Raw genomic sequence first — 23,870 nt, 5'->3', positions numbered from 1 at the left:
GTTGACGTCAAAAGGTTTCGTTGAACAGCGGTATCTACCCCGTCCTGCATCTAAAGTGACTCATGTCGGTGTGTAAAGGGTTCGTTGAAGAGCTGTACACATGTTCACATTGCCACATACGCAACCACCTAAATTGGTCCGATGGTTGTTCCTTTGTTAACCTTGTTTCCTCATCACAGCAACCCCATGTGCTACCCATTCGACGGAAGATTACCAAGAGAGTCAGGCAGGTGGGAAAACCGTTAGATACAAACATACACAGCCGCCGGAAAGTACCTGAAGTGCCCTGAGAATGTTAAGGCACACAAAAAAAAATAACATAAATGCTTGGTGTTTCGCTATGGTTCTCGATCGAGTTTCAAATGATGTCGATAATGAGGGCGGTCATAATGATGATAATGGTGGCTGTGGGGGAGACGATCATAAGACGACATGATGAGCGTCTCTTCCGAAACCACTAAATTTGAATATAAGTGAAGCATTGGGTTTTCCCCTGTCGGGTAAAATTTTGAAACCCGCGTGGGGGCTTCCGCTGCACTCATACGCGAAGACCACTTTGCGATTTCAGTAGCTCAAAGACCGGGCGACAAATAAGAAAGGAAACGAAGGAAGCGTTCCCGCTGTATACCTATCTGTTTTGACTGCCCCAATTTATCGGTCGCTGCGCGTTAGCGCAGAGCTGTACTGCGGCCAAGCGCGTGCGTGTCGGTCTCGCTAAACCGTAACTTAGTCGCCCGTCTATAAGGTCCGTTGCCATTGTACAGCCTCCTTGTACACACCGCCCTTCGGCATTGTGGCACCCGCTTCCTTTGTACAGCCTCGCCCGGCTGCCAGGACCCGAACCCAGTGGGAAAGTCAAATTTGAGAAACGTGATTGCCGCCTCTCGTTTCAAGCCGGAGAATGGATGCGTCGCAGGGGGTCGCCTATATGTGGCCTTTGAGAAGAGTGATATATGTGCTGGGCTGGCGACAGGAAGGTGTCCTCTCCCGCGCCTACCCCTCTCCCCCCCCCCCATTGCCCCCTATATTTTTCTTCTTATTTTCGATTCGCCAAGGATACCAGCTGGAAACGTGTGACCAGTGAGTTTCTCAAAAGAACTCGGTGTCTCTCTCTGTACTTTCTCTTTCTCTTTCTATCTTTTTTTAAAGAATGAGGTTGTGTTAGAGGTTCCAGTTAGATTATGTTGACCTTTTTTTTACAATCGCTGTGCATTTCCTACTATTCGTATTCTTCCTCTCGTGCTTTTGTTTTTCTTTTTCATAGGTTGCTTCATCTTTATCTTCTAGCATATTCTTCTGTTTCTTCCGCCGGCTCAGAGGAGGAGGAGGAATAATTACAAAGGGAATAAATTTAGTTCTCTTCAATTTCCTTTCTTGTTTATTTTTGTCCCTTTCCGACGATATATATATATATATATATATATATATATATATAAGCATTATGTCATCACATCTTCCAGTGCCGGCCTCTTTTTCTCTTGTCACAAGTACAAATCGACATTACCTTTTTTTGCCAATTGAGCTATTCTTATTACACGGCCAAGATACCTCCCACTACAACCGGACCCAATCTCCGCAACAGTGACCATCTGGTGCACACGGTTGTTTCGAATTCTCACTATGTTGCCCTGAAATTCGACACGCCCGTATCAGCATATTCATTTAAAAGGACGCCGAAGAGCAATCCTTAATCAATAAAGGAGTGAAATAAAAGATAGACGAAATGCAGTAAGGAAGACGAGCCACTGCAAGTAATCATGCCTAGCATTACGAGCCCATGTCAGTACCTACGAAGAGGTATTTCGATGCACTGACAGCTGCTATTTCAGGGCCACCAACTGGCCGTGATTCAGTTGTCCTGCGTCTTGTCCACCCCAGAGAAAGCACACCATACTACAGGAGCAGCGTTTGTCCTCTGCAATCACGTTCCTGTTGCGCAAAATTAAGAATGCTTCGAGTCTACATACGCATAGGAACATTCTTTCGTTCCGTATACTAACCCTAATGACTGAACCACACATTGCCTCGGCCAACCAACCAAGTGGGCCGCTCCTCCGGCCAGAAGGTGCCAACAGGAGGCGTTGCACCCAAAGTTGGGTTGGGGACGAGGGTTCTAGGCTGCACGAGAGCACAGTTTGTGATGCCGACGAAATTAGAGAGGAGAGAAGAGAGGGGAGTGGGACACGCTGAGCTTCAGTTATTTTGTTTATTCCTTTCTTTCTCTCAACCCCCGGATTCTGCATGCGGGGGTCAGGATCCCGCAGGCGGACCGCCACGCGTGCTTTGTCATCGTTCCCTCCTTTGCTGGGTGAGCAAGCGGCGGATGAAGCAGCGGCCTTGTGGTGACATGGGTTGGGGAGTCGGCGGCGCTACAATGACAGCTCCGAGCCGCGTGCTATAGGTGAGAGGAGGTGTCGAGTCCAATTTCTATCGCCGCGCTCTCGCGCATTGTACGGGACCGGCCGCCATGGCATTCTTGCGGGGGTCGCTATAGCTCGCTCGCGATGGCTGCCGGCCGGTTGCTGCGCAGACACAGAAAGTCTCAGCGCGATCTTTGCGCTGTCTGTCGACGCTTCTATCCGGAAAGTGACCGGGGCCCGTACACCTAGGCCAATTCTGCTACTTGGTTATAGAGATACTTTGTTAAAACACGTTGGCGGGCTAGTTGGTTAGAATCCATGATAGAGTGTGTAAGCGTGACTGAACAAGGACGTAGAAAGAAACATACACAGAGACAGCGCTTCTCTGTCTCTGTGTATCTGTTTCTTTCTACGTCCTCGTTCAGTCGCGCTTACACGCTCTACACGTATAGAGAGACGATAGCATATAAGCTTTCAGCTGGAGCTCGCGGCGCGAAGATGTGGGCAGAACACTTCGATATGGTATAACTACATGATTGCTCGAAACAAGCTCCTTAACCTTCGTGCGTTTTTTTTTTCTTTGGGGGGGGGGGGGGGGGGGGGGGATTTAGAGTATGTATATATGCAATTAATAAACGTCGATAATATTTTTTAAACATTGATGTTTCGCACTGAAGCTTTTGTTATGCATAGTCTTGCCAGTCTCGCAATAAAGCTTCTGTAAATATAGCCATTGCTGCGCAAGCTACTCAGTTAGGCTGGCCACATGTGCGCGGGCGTCGCTTCACGGGTCCAGACGGGAAAGCAACTCATGCGTTGCAGTAACTGCACTGCCACGGTGCTTTTTTAAAATTTTCTTCGTTCACCGCTCTGTGCACTGCATTCCCATTTCCGCCATATATCGTACCACTGGACTCGTCATCGACAATGCCGCATGCAAATGTTCTTTGTTTACGAATTATTCGATGCTGATGCATGGGGCGAAAGCGTATAGACTTTTGATGCAACGGGACTTCAGAGAAGGTGACACTGTCAGCGTAATGTTTATTTCCCGATCGACACAATGAACAATGGAATGCTCTGTGAATTTCCTTCCATAGACTGCATACCGTCAATCCTTAAAGCTGTGCGCAAGCGCAACAGAGTCACGTTGCCGCTCTGCCCGTCTCCTTTTTGAGTTTTCTCTCTGACTTCGATTGTGTACGCCACGTGCGCGTACCGGAAAGTCCACGGTGTCAACGTCGCATGAAATTGGACATATGTCGAAAGTAGGGAGGGTGCAACGAAAAAGAAAGAACACATGGAAACGCGAGAAGGGGAAGGTTGAAAAAGAGAATAGGTGGGTCGCGTTTCATTCGCGGGCGCGATTTCGTTTTCCTTCCATGTCGTCGCCTCTGGTTTTATAAATGGGCGCGGTCGGCCTGATGTGTGGCCAGAAAGAGAGAGAGAGAGAGAGAGAGATACGCCGATATTGCCGAGCAAAACTGAACAAACCTAACGCGCGAGGGAGACGGGCAGTAAAATGCGCGCCGTGAAAAAGGAGCGGGGGAATTGTGGCGGGGGGCGAAGGGTGCGGGAGCTGGGACGCAGAACGAGGGGCTATAGCTGAATGGTCCTATACGAGGCTAGGTTTCGGAAAGCCCAGGCGAATTTCGCTTCCGTTTCGCGAAAAAATTCACGGCGAGAGACGTGACAGACGACAATATTTACACTGCAGTGGTGCGCGCAAAGACGTGGCAAGCGCTAGAACGAATCGTGGACGTGGGATTCAGATTCCAAACGACGTTAAGTCGTAGGGAACGGAGAAAGCACCACGACTGACATTCGCTCCTGTTGGAGACGGAGCTACAGGTATATTGGAGTGCACCAGATGACAACACTTCAACCAGCTAAGTATCTGGCCTGAAGACGTGTCTTCTTCAGTCGTTTTCAAGTGCTAGAACAGTCCAAATACGGCGGAAAAAGAAAGCTTTGAAATATATGACGTCGCACTGACTTACCGGTGCTGAGACTTTGAAGCGGCACCAAAGGAAAGAAAGTGAATGTTTCAACGTCCTTTCTTCGTCTATTAACCAGCTGGTTCCTGCCAAATCAATGAAGGTAGTTTCCAAATGCTTCATCAGGCTAACCTCAGATAATGTTGTTTAGTGTTATTTCAAAGCAGCCACAAGACCTAAAGTGATCTGTCGGAATATCCCGCCTCTTGTTTCAGTGGCGCCGCACTCGCCAAGGCGGGGACTGTTGCTCATTTACCGGCTTCAACTGGTAAACGCGTTAAAGTGCTTGGGACAGCGCCGCCGGCTATAGTCGTCACGTGAGGGGAGGCGCGCACGTGGTGACAAGGGGCACTGCGTGGCCAGACGCGTGTCACCCTACACTCCCGCCCCGCCGAGCGCGCCGCGGCTTGAACACGCGGGGGTGGTTTCGGAGAATGGCTGTCGCATTCGGTTTCATGCGCGGTCTTCTCCCGCACTGGCAAGCGACCGATCGACGATGGCTCCTGCTGTGTCATCGCCCCACGACAGCAAGGCAGTAGCAGGCCGCTCTTGTCAAACTGCTGTGCATGCAAGTTCAGGCTCACACATGAACCTAGCACTGCTTCCAGATTCACGCATTCACGCTGTCCTGTAGAGGTGGAGAGATGCTTAAAGATTACATACATACATACATACATACATACATACATACATACATACATACATACATACATACATACATACATACATACATACATACATACATACATACATACATACATACATACATACATACATACATACATACATACATACATACATACATACATACATACATACATACATACATACATCCGTACAAATAAATTGGTATGCAAGTATGAAATCGGTGTGTCAGCCTTTTATTTATCAGCATTTGGCTGAAGAACTCATTGTTATCATACTGCGTTGACGGCGCAATGCTGCTGCACAATTGTCCTTATGTGCTCAGGCTTGATCCAGTGTCGTTCAAGGAAGGGGAGGAGCATATCTGTACGTGCCTAAGTGATTACATCTCACTCTCTCTCTGAAACCTTTCGTATAAGTCCTTTTCCCACCATGGTCAACAACTATCATAAGGGACAAGCACCTATCTATATTGCTCCGCAAGTTGTTGTCATGCACTGATTTAAATTGAACTCATCTTAATATTTGACATTTTGGGAGCGTATGTGATTCTTCTTTATTTTTCAAAAATAAAGAGAGTGAAATCGGGACTTTTATGAGCGAGCGACTTGCTTTGACAGCCCGTAACGACGCTTCCGGATGCTGGACGCGAGTCTTCACAACCCACGCTGCTTTTTATCCATCCCGCCATCCTCAGCACGCTCCAACAAGGAAGAACATTATGTCCTTCAAATACTGTACGATCACGCGCTGATCCGCACAACGTTGTAATCGCTTTAGCGCGCCACTCGCATACAGGCCGCATTCCCGTTATTCTCTAGCGGCACAAATATGTTCCGCTTTTCGCAAGCAGCTGACCCGAGTTGAGAACCGGCGTCAATCATGACGTGTACGCACGTTGCGCGCGCGCTTAGTGTATACGCGCGGGCGCGTGCGGCTGCTTTTGTTAAGCGTTCATGGCGGCTTTGCGTCGCAGAGCCGCGAGGATTAAGGCGGCAAAACTGGGGAAAAGCGGCGGTTAAAAAACACGGAACGATGCATCGACCCCCTCGACAGTGCCTCGTGCCATCGCCGGCACTCTCGCCCTCCCCAATCACCCTCCTACTTTCCCCTTCGCCGGCAGCGTGACCAGGGCGTAAAGAAGCCCAAAAGCTTCAGGAGGTTCGGTGCAGATGCCTCTAGCGTTTACACGCTTGTCAAAAGCAGGTACCTGCGGGCGCGTGGCTTACGCAAGAACCGCGAGCTTGTCGCGGTCGTTCTGTTCGCGAGAACGGTGCTCATGCAGTGTTAACGCCGTTAACGCTTGAAGGTAGAGGTGTCTTCTATTTAATGATATTGATGGCAAGCGGCTCTATCACCTTAATATCGTTCCTGCGTCGGTAATGTAGAAGCGACGTTGCGAAGTTGTTTGTCCCTGCTCTGCAAAAGTTGGCGTCTGCGGTGGACTTCGATATGTGGCCACAGTGAAGGACCCTGGAAAGGAATTCAAAACGTCAAATTTTTGAGGCAGCGGAAGCGATGGAGCAAGAAAAGTGAACACGATTTAGCGTGATGTCTCTTATTTTCAGTTCTTGCTAGGTTTTACCTTAACACATGTTCTGGGCAGGCGCATGAGCTCTATGAAAAGAAAAAAAAAACACGCACTGCTGTACGTGTGAGGCGGCCACTGTGTAATCTGAAATGTACGGTACCCTTGAAGCTTTTGGGATGGATGCGCTAACTGTCCATCTCTTCTCACTGCGCTCGTTACATGGCAAGCGGGATATTGCAGGTTGGGCAGTGGCGCCGGTATAGGTCTCGTGGTTCCGACTTAACGGGAGTGCGCTGAGCTGTTTCTCTGTTCCGCATCACATTACAAACGTCGCTGTCAAATTGCTTTATTGCTGTGTATGTGGCCACCTTCCGTGCAAAGCTCGCACAAACCCCAGCCTATTTTTTTATCGTGTGTTTGCGAGACCATTTCAAGATTCTGCGTACAAGACTGGGAGAGAGGGTAGGAAATTAACAGACATCAGGGGCCGATGAAGAATACGGGAACAGCGGAACCCTCTTCCTTAGCGTCGGAATAAAGGCCAATCGGAGCCACTGTCCAACCTAGGAGCGTGGTTTGCCATATCGAGTGCGATAGTACACGCCTCTCAAAGTACGCACTCCTAATTGCTTACGTGCTTTCTCCGCAACGCTCCCCTGCCCGCGGTTTCCAGGCCGCTAAACTCATCTCTGAGGTGCGGCGTGGTCGGCCCGAGTCCGTTTATCAAAGGACACGCTTCGTATCATGCAGCAATTTACGGTCAACGTATTGAGCCGGAGATGAAAGTGCTTGTGAAAAAACAAGAAAAACAATGAAGCAAGCAAACGTATACAAACGTGAGAAACTAGAAAACTTACAACGAGTGTATACCGCATACGCCGAGTTCAGGAACATGGCGGTACGAACCGCGCTAGCACGTGACCGGTGTATATGCAAATGCGCAGGAAGAGTTTGGGAAACTATAATTCCCGAAACCCGACGGTGTGCGCGCAGCAAGCTTTGCTTTTATATGCTCGTATACGGGTGCTCCCGCCGTTGAGTGACAGCCGCACTAGCTCGTTGTTCGTCTGCTTCGTTCGCGTGTTCCGGCGTTGGAATTATGAGTACCGTGGACTGCGCGCAGGCTTATACTATAGTATACGATCCTACGTGTATGTTCCGAAAGCACGGACATGGGACAGGTCGTGCGAGCTCACGTAAAAAAAGAAGAGAGAAAGGACTGTGCATCAGGGTTAGGGCGCTGGGGGCCAACCCCGATTAGCTGCTAATCTGCACACCCTGCGGCTATTGTTCGTGGGATTAAGAGGCGGTTCACTAAAGAACGGCGCCTGGGATTACGCGACGTGAACTAGAGAAATAAAAAAAGAGAGAGAAAAATAGAAACAACAGGCGCGGGTAAAAGACACCGAGTCAATCTGAACGCATAACTCATTCAGGGGGATTTTTATCGGTTTGTTCGCCAGCTCAGAGGCAGTCGGTTCTGTCCATAAGCCAGGCGTTCGCTTGGTTAACACGCAAGTGCGAAGAACAGCTGTCGAAGAACGCGTTGGACGGCACACTAACCCGCGGCTTTATGGTTCATATGCCTGACATGCCACGCTGCCAGTCCAGCAGTGTCGCTGGTGTTGGAAGGAATTAGAGCTGCACTGTTGGCGTCGCCTGCCTTGGGATTTCTTAGGATTACGGCTTCATAATTGTGCTGTCGTCGAGAGAATATATGCAGCCACTCTACTACCGTATATCGGAGCACGTTTGAACTACGGCAGTATAACCGACATGTTTGAGGAATGTTCAAGTCGATAGACTGTGATGTGTTTATTTATTTAATTATTTTGGCCTGTAATAATGACGCTGTAGTTAAAGACAGAAACTTTCAAAGTCCTGCGGAGTTCTCTTATTCAACCAAACAGGACAAGTCTTTCCCAACCGATGAAACAGGAAACCCGAATAACTAAATTTGCTTGCAGTTTTTCAACGGCGCCCTGTGCCTGCATATACAATTACTTCCTCATTTACCCAAGCGGGTTGTTAAAAAGAAACGACGGGCTCGTACATTCTGTATAGACGTGACAAGGGTACTTAAGAAGGCTATTCAGTGTATAAACACTGGCTCCCATGGGAGTCCTCAGAAATCTTCGCACGCAGTTGGCATTAGAGTAATTTGTACGAACGTGTACCCGAACGAATCACAGTTCTTGAGAGATGCAGCTGCTCCCGGTCATGAAAACTGGATAGTAAATAAGAAAAACAAAAAGGAAATGAAAAGTACGTTGCGCACATAAAGTCACACTCCCGTTTCAAGCCGGGCTAAGAAAACATCTGCTTGTTTGCGATATCTTTTTTTTCTCCTCTTCCTGGGCTAATTTGGGCTAAACGCCTTTTATAATTGGTGTCATCGCGCTCACAAAACATACGTTCTTCATTTGTAAGCCCGATGTGTCACTTCCTATTAAGCACCACCTGCGACCGCCCAACCGCGACTGCGGTGCTGTCCGCGTCGAGGGGCCCGAGTTCGTAACGAGAGAAGGCGTAAAACAAAGAAAACTGTTTCGCACTATGTATCTCGCTAATTCGCTTTGCAAGGGCGTGCTGACACATCTGCGATTACGTGAGCGCTGTAGCGCCTAGCGGTTGCGCGGCTCTCAATGTAATCGTGTTCCGTGCGTCTCAGTTAACTCTTAACTTTGCTTGCGTGCAGTATTACAGGTCATTGGGCACGCATGGAGAGTAATGCCAAGCCTCCCGTATTGGGAACACCAATTTGGTCTTTCTTATACACCTGGAGCAAATGATTCTTGGTAAGCAAGAAAGAGCACAGAAATGGAGGACGGGTGGCGACCTCATCCTGATATTCCTTCGTCGCCTTGTACACTAGTTCTGCCGCCTACAAAATCACAAGGAACGCACCTTTCTTTTCTTTTTTCCCCCGTTTTTTCTTCTACCCATCTTCTTCTATTGGGCCTTTCTTCTCCTTCGTTCCATTCCCTGCAGAGTAGCATCTATGCGAAAATCAACGCTGGACATTCGCTCTGCTTTTCAATAAAGAGTGCTCCTTCCCTCTTTCTTTCTTTCTTTCTTTCTTTCTTTCTTTCTTTCACTCTTTCTATTTATGTACCTATTCCTCGGGACCTCATAAATCTGGCAAGGGCTTCGAGGGCAAAAATAGAGAGAGATCACATTTCATTCAAATGTGTGTGGAACTGAACAATTTCAGAGAACTTTGTCAAACACGAGAAAATACTTCACGATGCTACACCGACATTATGGCAAATTAGCGAGCTTAGCGCGAAACTCTAAATAGAAACTTCGCATCCATTCACTTAGGTAATGATCAGCCTGTCTCCCCCGAAGGAAAGAAAACGGAGTTTCGAAAGAGTGCTCTGTCAGCTGGAACTGATTTAGGCATATCTATTTGCTGCTTTGAACAGAAGTTGGAGCTGTACACTTAGTACTGGTCCATAGCCTACCGAAGGACGATTTCCAAGAAGCAAGTAATTGGAACAACTGAAACATCCCGATATGCATTACGTGCCAGATGAAGTATTAGGCGCTTCTCTTTGAGCAGTTAGCATTTAGTGTGGTTTTCAAATTGAAGTTAACTAAAGTTAACCGCGCTGTAGCATCCTTTGGGTTCAATCATGCATGCATGGATATACGCGCTGAATTACGCATAAGCGCCATTTGACCGCTGTCCCAACCTACAACTGTATGTCCCTGTGGCGGGCTTTGTGCTGAGGTACACTCGATTATGACAGCCTCGATGTTGTAGTTTGGCAAGTTTTTACATTCTTCTCAATTCGATAATGACATAAATTGATAACTTCACTTTTTTATCTCCTTTTTGCTAGTAAGTATGCAGCGTGAATATCTAGCAGTTTTAATGCAACTTGCGGATAGCTTTTGTTTATTTGTTTCGTTGTCAGCTCGTTTGTAAGCGAATATGTCTCCCGGCGAACAGGGTTTTTGAATTTCGTTTTCACGCTTGATTTGTGCACAAACTGCATAGAACACGTGCAGGTGAGGCGTGCGATGCACTTTGATGTGAAGTGGGCGTCCCACGCGCTTTAGTCCACGCCACCTCACCGAGATGGTGCGCATTTCTGTGCGTCACCTAAAATGTATACTTCCTTCCCTAAGTGAATAGCGCGCACGTTCTCTTGCTTTATTCTGCCTCAGGGAGTAAAATAAACAAAAACGAACCTCTATAGTGATAGGGAACTTTACACGTCGCACACGCAATGTGCCATACCGTGAAATCGCGTGTAAACACGTACTGGTTGTTCCTGCGAAGAGCCGACGGCACATCTCTCTCTCCTCTACCTCCCCACTTCGAACAACCTGCGCGTCTAACCAGCGTCTCTCCAATCTCCACCGCTGTCGCGCCTCTTTAAAATGCACTCTCGTATTTGCCTTCGAATTCTCTCAACTTCATCGAAGTCAAACATTGGAACTTCGCATTTCGTGCGCAGGCGGGCAAACTGAGGAGCGCCGGTGCGACTCGCGCGGCTTTCGGAAGTTTGCTCTGTGCCTGGCGAGAGTCCCTTAACAAAAGGAACGTAAAAGGGCTTCGAGGTACCACGTGAGAGGCGACGGCAGCGCCGCGCTGTGTCGCAGCAGCGCGCCACTCCGACACGCTCGGCTGCTGCGAATCGCGGCGGGGTTCGCGCAGGCACGTGAGCGTCTTCTTCCGGTGTGAGCGTCATTTCCGGTACCTCTGGAAGGGCTGCGGTGTAGAACGCGTTATTGGGAGAGCAAAACAGAAGAGAGGAGAGCTCAAGTTTGAGACACTCAGTGCGCGCGCGCTCTCTCGATAGTTAGTCGGTTCGCTGGTCTGTGAGAGGACAGATGAACCGATATGCTTGGTGGAGCCCTTTGTTCCCACTCCCGAAATCGTGCGTGGGAGCGTTTCGTGTTCAGAATGAGGAATGCATCGAGACAAGTAGGATATCCCAGATGCTTTTTAATTAATAGCCGGGAGAAAAGGAGTAACAGTCACTATAGCACTATATATATATATATATATATGGAGAGAGAGAGAGAGAGAGAGGGGGGGGGGCAGCGTTATGACGTTCAGCTTCAGAGTACAAAGTCGTGGATTAGGCTCCGATTGCGGCGGCTGCGTTTCAATGGCAGCGCGGATGCACGAACGTTCGTGTGCCAAGCAAGCATGGAGTGTGGCGTAAAACAAAATGAAACAGGTAGTCAAAATTAAACCTAAGTTCTTCGCCTTATGTGGTTTCTCTGGTTATCTTCGTGGCAATTAATTTGGGACGTTGTTTGTGAACCTTCAATCATCGCGTGTAGCAGATCGACTGTGAGCTACATCTCGTGCTCAATAATTTCTCTGAACAATAACTAGAAAAATTTTTCCTTGCGTTGGTGTTTCGCGATTTCTCGCTTCCTTATCGAATCATTTAATATAATAACACCGATTCCTGTTTTGTTATTATGAGAGCGTTTTTAATATGAAGGTGCATTTTTCCCCTGCAGTTTTGTCTGGATGGTTATACGTCTCGGACAAGCCTGTGCTCTGGAGACAGCTTTTGGGCCTCGCGAGCTCGCATTACGGTGTGTGTCTCTGTACCATTTACTTTATACAGACATCTTCGTTTCAACTGATATTCTAACTTATCCTTTTTTTTTTCTTGCTTTCTAGGCAAGTTGTGCTGAAAATATAAAGCACTATCTGCTGCTTCTCTTGTGCGTGCGTTGTTACGTCTGTTGGAATCGGATTTATCTTACACCAATAAATTTTCTGTTCTCTCCTCCGTGAAACATTTGTTCTTTAAGCCACTCAAGTCATGTTCAGTACATATGTACCTCCTGGTCACTCGACGTTCTGATGATTAGCCTTTCTAAGCGAAATAAATATTACTTTAGGTTCTCCTCGTGGTTATGAATTAAGCATCATACCCTGTATCGTTCACTGCTTGGAGAAATTTAGGGGAGCTGAGAATCGTGATCTCCTTGAGACGGTGCTGCCGTTAAAAATAAGGCTATTTTCTTCAACAGAATTATACGATTCCTTTCTGCCTTGCGACTATAGCTCATACATGAAGCTGAGGGAACATGCTCTTAAAGAGTTCTCCGCACTCCCGTTCGACGAATCTCAATGGAGGCAGTATAGCAGTAAGACTAAAAGACAAACTTATTTCCAAATCTGCCTGTCAAAGAATAATGCGCGATTAAGATACTAAACGAAATCCCTGGCCTATTCACCTCCCTAAAGAGAAAAGCTTTCAACAGTTGGCTTTACGTATAACTCTCTCCCGGTTATGTCGTTGGAAATGTATTAAAATCAGGCCGTATTGCTTTTTCTCAGGAGCGAACTGTGCAGTAGAAGATTTAAGCGAGCTGTGTTTGTACCATAAATCCAGATATATTTCATATAAAATAAGCGAAAATAAAACTGTTGTCAAAAGCAAATTCCTCGGTTCACTGATTGCTTCATAAAAGAAAAAAGAAAGGTAGACATTGAATGCGCGTATAATTGCACTTTTTTACTCAACAATCAGACATGTAGTGGTAAGAACAGACAGTCGTATACATATAGTCTCAAGGTACACGCGTATTTCATTGCTGCGGTTTTCCCATATACAGAAAATCCAAGCAGTACTTTACAGCATTAATATACATTGTTAATAGCGATACGCCAGAGGACATGAGGCAAGCTGCAATACTTATCATACGCAGGCGTTTCAATGTTGCGCTTAATTTTCGGAATACTTAAGGTTTACCACTATTCTTCGGGGAAAAAGAAAGCTTTTAAGGTGTACCAAATCACAGCGATCCCGCAGACCGTCTGGAATACAAAAAAGAAAAATCACAGAATCGAGGACACCTAAGCACTTATAAGTTGTGAATGCAATAAACATTAATGTCCAATTGAACACCGCTGAAAGGCCCTTCGAGTTATCAACTCCTCGCGGTCAAGCGAGCGCATTGAGACGCTTGGCATGTTTTGATTTCGCCTTACCGAGGCGCAGCTAAACGCAGAGGCGAGAGCTTGCGCGGCCAAGGAACGCGCGGATAACACATGCTTCCGAGAGCGAGGATGACCCTCTCCCCTCGCTCAACACCTGGCGCGATATCGAGGTTATCAGGTGTTCCCTTTCGCCCCTTCTGCACTGTTGAGGCTCGCTCATGACTTAGCATCGCAGCTAATGGGAATTTACCTGCCATTTCGCGGCTACAGACGACAGACACCGGCTCTTTCGCTCAATGGGCCATTTGACGGTTTCGCGTAAAAAGAAAGGGAAAAAGAGAAATGCTCTGACTTCTTTTTTTAATTCTTGCTCGTTGTATACGCTCGGACAATGTTTTCCTCTCGAATTTTATTGTGGAATCCTTATTTTAGCTTATCTCTTTGATTGCTCACGAAATTAGGCAAACGGGAGAACGAGAATAGGTTAGGAAGGCAGTAGGTCGAATCGGTGACTCAACCCTGGGACAGACCGCAACAACCCCAACGGTTTTCATAAGTAAGGTTGGCGTGAAAGGTAGAGGAAGAAATATATGTAGATAAACAGGGTATTCCCGTTTCGTCTCGGATGTATTACGCACAGAAAAGAAAAATACTCACTCGTGCTATTCGGAACTCTTTGGCTAGGCCTTCATTTACATTTCTACTTGGGGCACTGCGCTACGCAGCTCAAAGTAAAAAAGAAAAGAAAAGGCGATGAAAGCGATGCGCTAAAGTAATTGGCACCACGTGCTTCTCGCGATAAAACGAGAACTGTTCCCGGGCTGTTGGCCATTATCGCTTTCATTCGGCGTTTTGCTGCTCATTGGGTATGTGCATAATTCCGCGCAATGTTTAGCGCCGTGGATCCGCGCTTAAGGCCGAGGCTCGCAAAGCTCTTGATGGCGTTGATCCAACGTTTATGCGTGAACAACACTGATTGATATCCTTTTCCTTGCTGCGTTTTTCTTAAGTTGTTGTTCTCGTGCTTTTGCGAAGGGCCTGTTTCGCTGGAAGCACGCGGGTTCCTTGCCATCGGGGTCAGGTGATCATTAGGTTTTGGTTAATTTCTTGCGGAATTCAAAGGAAGTGTCTAACATTCCTCATTGATTTTATCGCAAACTTAACATTGTTTTTGATGTCCTTCAGGGGGCCACGTCAGGAAATTGTTTCTGTCAATTGATTGTTAGGTGCTATTTTTGTATTTTCTTAATATTACGGCTGTGACATAGAACATGTTCGAATTGCACTTAGTGAGTTTGTAAACATTGTGTGTAACGTTTCGCAAATCCTATGCTGCACCCGCATCTGCTTGAATTGCCGAGGGGAGGCTGGGCCTTTGTCAGGTGCTGCGAAACACCTTTAGCCCAATCTTCCTCGGTTTGCAGCGTAATCTGTGAATAAAAAAAAAGCTTTGTTATTGTTTAAATTAGGAATGTGACAGCTGTATTGCCGCGGACTTCTCCCCAAACATAAATGAGCAAAAGATGATAACCTCGAATGTTATGAGAGCACTTCCGCAATAAAACAGCATTTTCTTTTGCCACCGAGCGTGAGTGGTCAACTGTATATACGAAGAAAAAAAAAAGAACCAGAGCAACAAAACGCCGTGTTCTGCAGTTTACGAGATTGTACGAGAGTCAATAATGAAACAATAGAACTACGTGAGCAGGTAACAAAAAACAAGAAAAATTACTGCCCAAGAAAATCAGCTGCCTAAAAGCACATGTGCATGCACACACAAAAGCACGCACAGCGTTGTTGAATGTGTTTGTAACGAAAAATGTCTTTGCATTATGTTTCCACATTGTTAAGTACGATACGGTAAGCAATGTTAAGAATATGTTGAACAATTGAGTAATGTTGCAAGCGCCCGTAATGTTTTGCCAAAGAGATGGGCGTATGTCGCTGAAGATACATTTCGCTTTCAAAGTGAAATAGCATCTAGAAAGATGTTGTTCTCCTACAGAAATGTCTTATTCATTTGCAAGTGGTTTAGGCATGACTGCGTCTTTATTTTTTTTTTCTTATTGATTTTGCTGCTTCTTATCTATTCTTTTCTCTTCCCCGTCCCCTAGTGTAGGGTACCCAATCGGGCACGTCCTTGGTTAACCTCTGTATCTACCTCTCTCCTTGCTTTCTCTCTCTCTCTCTTCCCTATTTGTCTCTCTCATTCTCTCTTATCTCTCTTATTCTGATACCTGGCATAACAATGGGCCAGTGCAACTGGTGGCACAGTAAAAAAAAATACTGCTTCTAATAATTGATGAACCTTTGTTGCTTACATGTGTTCGTGATGCGTAGGTATTATATTACGTTGCAAAAACCAATAAAGATGGTTTTATTAAAGTGCTCCACGGCTGTAGAGTTTGTAGTATTCCTATTTTTGCTAACGTTTCATTCTAGCACAGAAGAAAAATATAGAAATAAAGAAACGTCGAAACCGAAACTATAATAAAAACCTATTCTTAAACTGTTGTCGCTTTATATTACTACTCTACATGGTAGTTGCAGTCACTAAGGCTCAAGAGACTTGTGCTATAGAGTGAATGTTAAAAAAAAATCCTACATGTTTCCTTCAAACTTATAATCGGCGTGCGATGGTGCGTCACTACTTCATGCACTTTTCACATCGCCCCGAGCGGACTTGCCTAGAAAATTAACCGAAACTTTTCGCTGGAGCAAGACAGTCTATATGTTATTTACAATACCCCTAAAGGCCCTCGAAGGAGGGTATTACATAGGGGGGGGGGGGGCTACGAGATAAAATACAAGTGTGCATTCAGGTACAGCATACATAAAAAGAAATACATTTACAAGAGATTTTTTTTTTTTCCGCTCAACAAGGCAGTGTAGTTATGATATTGAACCAAGAAAAAAAAAGCAACGTACATAACAACATCAGGAGCAAGCAACAACTAACAAAGCATCCAAAATATCAGGGAAACACACTTAATAAGACAACACAACATTTTTAACAGCACGTCACAGTAGTGCAAATGGTTTCCTTAAATTTAGGCATTTATTTATTTCCTTAAATATAGGTAAAATACGTTAATAATTTTCTCACGTAAATCACGGAACGAATCGTTCAACGCTTCTTTCGTTGTTTTTTTATGACAACTACAAGCTGCATTACAAACTGCTTATTCTGAGGAAAGTACTTCACCCGACAGGGTATCTCTACCTTCGCACAAGGAGGTGTTTCATGTAATAGTTCGATGGCATAGCATAGGGATAACAAATGCACCAAGACAGATAATAAACTCTAATAAAAAAAAAATTTTCACTTCACAGCGCAGCGCTCACGTCATTGTGGTAGAATGCCTGTCTTTTTCTCCCTTCGATTTCGGATAGCACGAAGGCCTGGGGAGGCGCGCATATTTTTTAATCGCAAAACGAGAATGAAGAAAAAAACACGGGCGAAGGAACGGGGCAAAAGGAACTTTGCTAAGGGACCAAAGGTCTAACGCTCGCTGAGCGCAGTCCCTAACGCAGCATCATGAGCGTGAGACCTTCTTCCCAGGCGTCGAGTACCTCAGCAGAAAAGAAAGTAGAACGATAACGCACGTCAAACAGGCGGCCTTCCAACCGCACCCCCCTCTTTCTTTCATAAAAAGGCCAACATGAATGCGGACCAAAAAAAGAAAAAAGTATTAGGACAAAAATATAAGCGACCCACAGCGTCCCGGTCGTCGACAGCGACGACGACGCACAGGCTCCGCCCATTTCCGGTTTCCAGGGCGCGGCCCAATCGGAGCTTGCGCTACGGGCGCCGGAAATCACCAATGGTGACGTCGTAACGCAGCGTCGAAGGCGGCGCCAGCCCCTCTACGCGTACGGCTCCCAGAGCGCTCGCTCTTCTTTTTACCCTTCCCCCTTCTCAATCTGCAGCCCTCTTCCACAGCCAACATCATTTTTCCTTTCGACTCTCGCCCTTTCTTTTTAATCATTTATTTTTTCACGTCTTTCGTTCTATTCCTCACTCCTTTGCTGTATACGCTGTACTCTCGTCGCAGCCGCGTTATGGGCTCGTACGATTCTCTTTCTGTCTTCATTTTGTGCCGCTTCGCTCTGGTTTCTTTGTTGTTCGTTCTCTCAGCGAGACGACGCTACTGTGCCGTTCTCTCTTTTTTTCTTTTGTCGGCTCTCTCCGGTCTCATCTGCTCCACCGCTGTTTGCTTCTTCGACGTCCTTTCCGCAGTCTCCCCTGTGAGTTTGTTTCCCCACCAGTCTTTCTCCTTTCTTTCGCCCCCTCTTTCTCTCAGTGCTCTTCGCTTCTGCTGGTATCGCGGTATCGCGATCCTTGGCCGATCGCTCGAATGATGGATTGTCTTGGCTTTGTCCCAACCGTGGAATATTGAATCAATTTTCTTTTTTGTTGCACGTATATTTCTTTTTTTTCTGTCGTCGTTAGTTCGTTTCAGCTACACTTGTATCTCTCCTCTTCATTTTGCGCCCAGAAACTTTCGGGAGATATAGCTTCGCCACTTTTTAACCGCGCGCACTTTTATCGGGGAGTTGAACGCGCTTCGACAACCGTGTCTGTATCGACTTTGCAAGCGAGTGAAACCGAGGCGCAGATGTGTTCATGCCACTTCTTCAGAGCGGCATGACGAAGTCTTTGAGAAATAAACCACTGGTGTATTGCATTCTGCACAACAGATGCGGCAGCGTACGGAAATTAAGTTTCGGTTCACTTTAACCAGGCATTAAGAAGGCACCGAACTGAGTTCATATCGACAGCCGCACTCGGAACATTGCGAACTTCTGCGTTTCATCATGGGGCTTTGGAGTTTCGAGGAGAACTGGCAGCCTGGATCACTACGGTCTTTCTTTTCTTTTTTATGCACAACAGTTTGGAATTGTTGACGCCTGTAAGTGGTGCCAACGACGGCTTTTGACCTAAACAAACATACATAGCAGAAAAGAAAAGGATTAACGCTAATAAGCATTCCTACATGCTTCCAGAGTAGAAAACAAAGAATCTGTCTTCCCTGTTCGTTCTTGCATTTGCTGTAAATGCTGTTGGAGGCTTTGATAAACGCGATTTCTTGTTATGCTGTTGACGGCTCGAATTCAGATGTGTGACATTTCCGGAAAGCCATGCCTGCATGTGTTCGATCATTTCTTTTCTTGGCTTGTTCCCCTATTGTGCTGTCTGTCTCACCTCGGTATGCCATGGAGTTTACATTTGCGGGCGTAACATTTCCGGAGCGTTCAATTCAAGTTTATTACGTACATTGGGAATGATACATAGTTGTGCATATACAGGATGTCCCAAGGTTTAGTCACCATTGGCGGGACCTCCTGTGCAAGTAAAACGAGTAAAACTACTAAGTGAAAAAGCAAAGCAAACAAGATAAATATTACAAAAGAAAAATACATATATAAGTGCGTCAATCACGTTCACTGGTACATTCACTGGTACACTGGTTCACTGGTACGTTCACTGGTATTCACATGATAATATGAAGATGGCCTATAAATAAGCGCCGCCAGATGCTCTTAATTTCGTGAAAGAAATGAAAGACGTCGCCATGAACAGAATTAGAGTTCACATAATAAAGAACAGAGCCGGCGCATCGCGCAGCATGTAGCCGGGGCGAATATTGCGGTGCGATTTGGAAGTTCGGGTTTAATGACTTGGCATCGAATCCTGATTGCTGCCAACTGCGCGATTTAAAAGAACATCGTTAGAGCTGTTAGGCAAAAAGTATTGTGACTATTACTTTTGTCAGACACAAACAGTCTCTAAATCAGACTGCTGATTGTGCTTTCTTACTGACGTTCTCCGGTCCTAATGCGTTGCTGACTAATAACTTCCTATAGTTTCTTTCTCGGTGCTCTTCAAAACTCGACTAGAAGTTGTATGGTTGCACGATAGAATAAAGGTATTTCAACCGGAACGGTTGTTCTGGTTTCTATTTTGCTGGTTCATTCTGTTGCGAGTTATACAGAAGAAAACGGAAGGTACGCGTTACTCAGTCGTCAACTTCTGTAGAGTCAAGTGTCATAAAGGCTCTTTCCAGAGCGATACTCCAGCCAGGCATATAATAAAGGTACACTATAAGAGAAAGGTGAGTTCTTCTGCATCAGTGAGTTACCCTTCTACAATATCAAAAAACACCACCCTTAACACGGTAAGTCGCTTAGTAAGCCAGAAAAAGCGCAATAACAAAACACAGGTGGCGATGCCTCGTTTAAGCACCTGCACCAGCTCGTCGGGACGTCGTGAATTTTGATAGCTTCATCTAGGGCCTACTTGCTTCTTCAGCGGTAAATATGGCTACATTCTGCTCTAAAGGAGCCAAAGATTGAACATGGAGAGTTTTGGGAACATTTACGGAGCCAAGGCGGGCTAAATACGAAAAGATACTCTGAAATTCGTGACGTCACAGTGACGTACCAGCGTCAGGGATTCGGCGCGAAATTCAAAACCTGAAACTCTGATCTTCATTTTATCTTCTAATAACCAACCTATTGTTTAGAAGTTAACGAAACAAAGTTTTCAAAGAGCGCTTTATCCGTCTAAATTGATTTAGTGGTTTGATTTAGTGTCCCTTTAACCACTGATTGTTGACGCTGTCCATGCCCACTCCTCTCACGGCAGTTCTCTTACTAATGCGTTCATCGCAACGAATTACGTTAACTGCCGCTAGGTGGCCTTTCCAAAGTATGTTTCTGGAAGGCTAGCTTTGCTTTACAAGCAATAATATGTGTACATTAGTTGCAATGAGACTCAAAAGCGTGTCTTAATTTTCGTTTGAATACGTCCGTCAAAGCGATCTTCTCCACGACGCGAATGACTATGAGGAGAAGCCGACTTCAGTCATCCCCTTATTCTTCAGAGGCAGGTGTGCGTGTTTGTGTGTGTCAGAGAGAGAGAGGGTGATTGTACGCGCGAGCACGCGTGCGTGCGTGCGTGCGTGCGTGCGTGCGTGCGTGCGTGCGTGCGTGCGTGCGTGCGTGCGTGCGTGCGTGCGTGCGTGCGTGCGTGCGTGCGTGCGTGCGTGCGTGCGTGCGTCCGTCCGTGTGATTATGTTTGCAACTACAATGGTGCAGTCATGTGTCATGTGAGACAGAGAACACATGTAAACTCACATGGCTACGGCCTATGACCCGTCAGTAGTTGGCTACCACAATAAGGACCATTTTATTTTTCGCGGGGTAGTTTACTTTTGCATCCAGCTTATTGGAATTTCGCGACATATGGAGCTCGCGTCTGTGTCCAATGTGTCGCTTGCTATTTTCTAATTACACCTGTCAGTCAAGAGGCTTCAATCAGTATTAGAAGTACGCCACAAGAACACTAACAGAGACCTGGCAAAAAGGAAAGATAAAAGAACGACTTGTACGCATATCTGACGCTGTAGCGAAGGCAGCGAAAGGCTGGTAGCAATATGGAGGCGAAGCAAGCGGATGGGGACCGAGGCGAGAACTGCGAAAGATTTTCCAGACGTCATCCATCACCGCTGACTGTTGAGCCTCGTATACAGCCACGGCTCTCCCGCGGTGCGACCACCGACGGATATGTGTGCGTGCTTTTGTATAGCCTTCCGTGCGCACGTCAGTGAGCGCGTCTGTGTGTTCGGTGCACACAGGGCATCGTCACGCAAGTCAGCGGAGCAAAGTTTCTTCCTCGTTTTCTATCTTCTTTCGCTCTCTGTCTCGCCTTCATTTTGGACGGGCACAAAGTTGCCCCCCCCACCCCTCCGTCCCCTCCAGTACGTCGGGATCAGACGGCCGCATTGAGAATCCACGAATAAGAGGAATCGAGGGACACCGTACAAGGCTTGTCCATCGTTGCCTGACGGCGAGTATGAAGGGGCTGAAGAGCAAACGAGGGGCAGAGTAAAAAGAAACACCCGTCTAGTCATATCGATGAACGTATACTAGAACAGAAAAGGAGAAGGAGGGGGGGGGGGGGAATATCAGGGCGAGGTGACAACTTTTTTGACGTCTCGTCATCTTGAATCAACCGCTCGATGCAGCCAAATTGGGTGGGGAAAATTAAGAACGAAGAGGGGAAAAGAAAGAACGGCTTTCTGTGGAGCTCCCTAGATTCTGTATTCTTTTGTTTCGCCTTCTTCCCTTGACAGGCCTCGCACGTAATACCTTGGCAAGCCGTGCGTGCGTTGTGTGTCGTTAGTGTGCGCGCGCGTACTGGGAGCGCTATAGGTATACCGCGGCATCAACCTGGAGTGCGCGCGTTTGTGTTTATCGTGAGTGGCCAAGCAAGGCTCGCTCGGTATTGCCTCTCGGCTCGGCAGCGCTCTACAGACAGTGGGGAACAACAACGCAAAAACGCTGATGAAGAAGCGGAGAAAGAACGAAAGATTTGCTGGATCCACCGCGAACACTTTTGATGCGCTGTCCAGTAAAAGTTGTACCCACGTCGATATGCCACCCGCAACACACCCACCTTAACTTCGCGACACCTCAGCCGGCTGCGCACTCCCCTCCCCCAGTCCCCCCCTGCCCTCGCCTTGCCACGTTCCCCAGCTGTAACTCGGGTGCGCTTTTGCCCTCGTGCTTTTTTACGTGCTTCTTGTCTGCTCATTCGTGGGAGGTAGAACGGGTGGGTAGTTACGCCTGCCTGCCGCGGCGTCCGCTGAGAGAAAAGAAAGATTAGCGCCAACGCTGGAGGAAAGAACGCTGCGTGCTCTGCCGCGGACGGGCCGAGCAACAGGATCGAGATGGAGCAGCGGCCACCGCCGGGAAATTTTGTGTCCCGCCATCAAAGTGCAATCCATCATTGTGACGTGAAACTGCGTGACACGTTCCCAATAGCGGCTTTTACTTGGGCCGCAAAGCGCGCTCACCCCCCTCCTCGCTACACACTTTGCCGTGTGCCGTGCCGAGCGAAGCGTGTCGCTGTACTGCAAGTGTAAGAGGGAGGGGAAGTTTTGGAGGAAAATGGTGGTGGCGCAGCGTGTGTGTAGTTGCGCTTCGCGTATCAAAACCATCAACCCCGCGACTTTCAGCTGCCGTGCACGGCCGTATACACGTTGCCTCTTCCTTTTCCATGTATTTCTCTTCGTAAACTTTTTTTGTTCATTTTGTGATCTTTGAAGTTTTCCGTCAATTAGTCCCGTGATTCACGCGAGCTACCGCACCTTGTTGGTTTTCACGTGGGTTCCAAACATTATCCGTACATACCTAAGCAGAGTAGGCGTGCGCAGCATCGTTCGGCAGTCCTACAGGTTGAACTCTAGCACATGCCGCAGCGCTCCAAGATTTAAGGGATGATATGAATCGCACTCTTGCTTCCTTGCTGAGTGTTCGGACGCGGCTGCACTGTAGTTAAGCCGAGTTTCAGAACCTTCGCTGACGCTGTTCTGTGCGCGGTATGCACCTTCGCGCTAATAAATCTTTTTCTGTGCATTGATGAGCTCTTCTCTGAAGGAAAGAAGTTTACAGCCACCTCGCTTGGCAAATCATTATTTGCAATTAAAGTAGTCGTCGGCGTGTATTCCTTTAGTTCTACGTACGAGGGGAACACTTGAATTTGCGTTCAGGAAGCTCAGTGCCGAATGTTTTGTGAGGCTACAGAGAGAGAGAGAGAGAATGAAGAGGAAAGGCAGGGAGGTTAACCAGATATGAGTCTCCGGTTTGCTACCCTACACTGGGGATGGGGGATAGGGGTTAGAAAGATGACAGAGAGGAAAACGAAAAAAAAAGAATAAAAAAAAAGGTGTGTGTGTTGTGAGGCTACAATTGTTCATTCAACCAGGCACATAGTCGTCCCACATCCATACGTAAGGTTCAGTTCCACACGTGTCGAGTAACTTCAAACAAATTTTGTGTTCTCTCTCATATTGCCAAAATATGTACAGGTGATGCATTGAATTATTTCGCTATTTACAGGAGTTTATACGATAAAAAGTGTTTATTTATTTATTTGGGGGGAGGGAGGGGGAGGGGGTGTATGTGCACATCGCTGGATAGACGGGACCATCGTCCATTGTCAGAACAAGAAGCGCTATCTCGGAGCTCGCAAAGGAACTCTGCGCGAAAGTCTATATTATTTGCGCTACTCAAGTTCTTGAAGTCTACGGGCCTTCATGATAGTATATACTTTCAGAACGCCGCCTGCTGCCGCTGCTTTCTTTCTCTCCCCTTAAGTTAAATTTCTTATTTTATCCCCGTATCCCCTTTCCCCACATGCACGGTAGCCAACCAGGGCTATCCGCGGTTAGCCTTCCTGCCTTTCTTAACATCCCTTCTCTCGCTGTCGGTTTGGACACTTTCCCACTGCGACCATTTGCTGCAATGTGTAGCAAGAGCACGAACTCACACGTATTCCACGTTATGTAAACAAGAATCACTGCAAATATAACGCTTGTCTTTCTTGCTAGTCACCGTAACATCGC

The 23,870-nt window shown here is 46.9% G+C and overlaps 1 long non-coding RNA gene across 7 annotated transcripts in view; it reads left to right on the top strand.

Moving 5' to 3' along the window:
- Window positions 1-23,870, top strand: part of LOC126522746 (uncharacterized) — a 785,183-nt gene that overhangs the window by 657,973 nt on the left and 103,340 nt on the right. For 2 of the 7 annotated variants that reach the window (XR_011895179.1, XR_011895176.1), the window contains exon 7: window positions 12,024-12,101. The exons of the other annotated variants lie outside the window; for them this stretch is intronic. This is a non-coding gene — a long non-coding RNA (uncharacterized lncRNA). The remainder of the gene's footprint in view (window positions 1-12,023; window positions 12,102-23,870) is intronic. 7 annotated transcript variants of the gene reach the window in all.

The sequence above is a fragment of the Dermacentor andersoni genome, chromosome 6, assembly GCF_023375885.2.
Source record: "Dermacentor andersoni chromosome 6, qqDerAnde1_hic_scaffold, whole genome shotgun sequence".
Taxonomy (NCBI): Eukaryota; Metazoa; Arthropoda; class Arachnida; order Ixodida; family Ixodidae; genus Dermacentor; species Dermacentor andersoni.
This window is presented reverse-complemented; position numbering and strand designations above follow the sequence as displayed.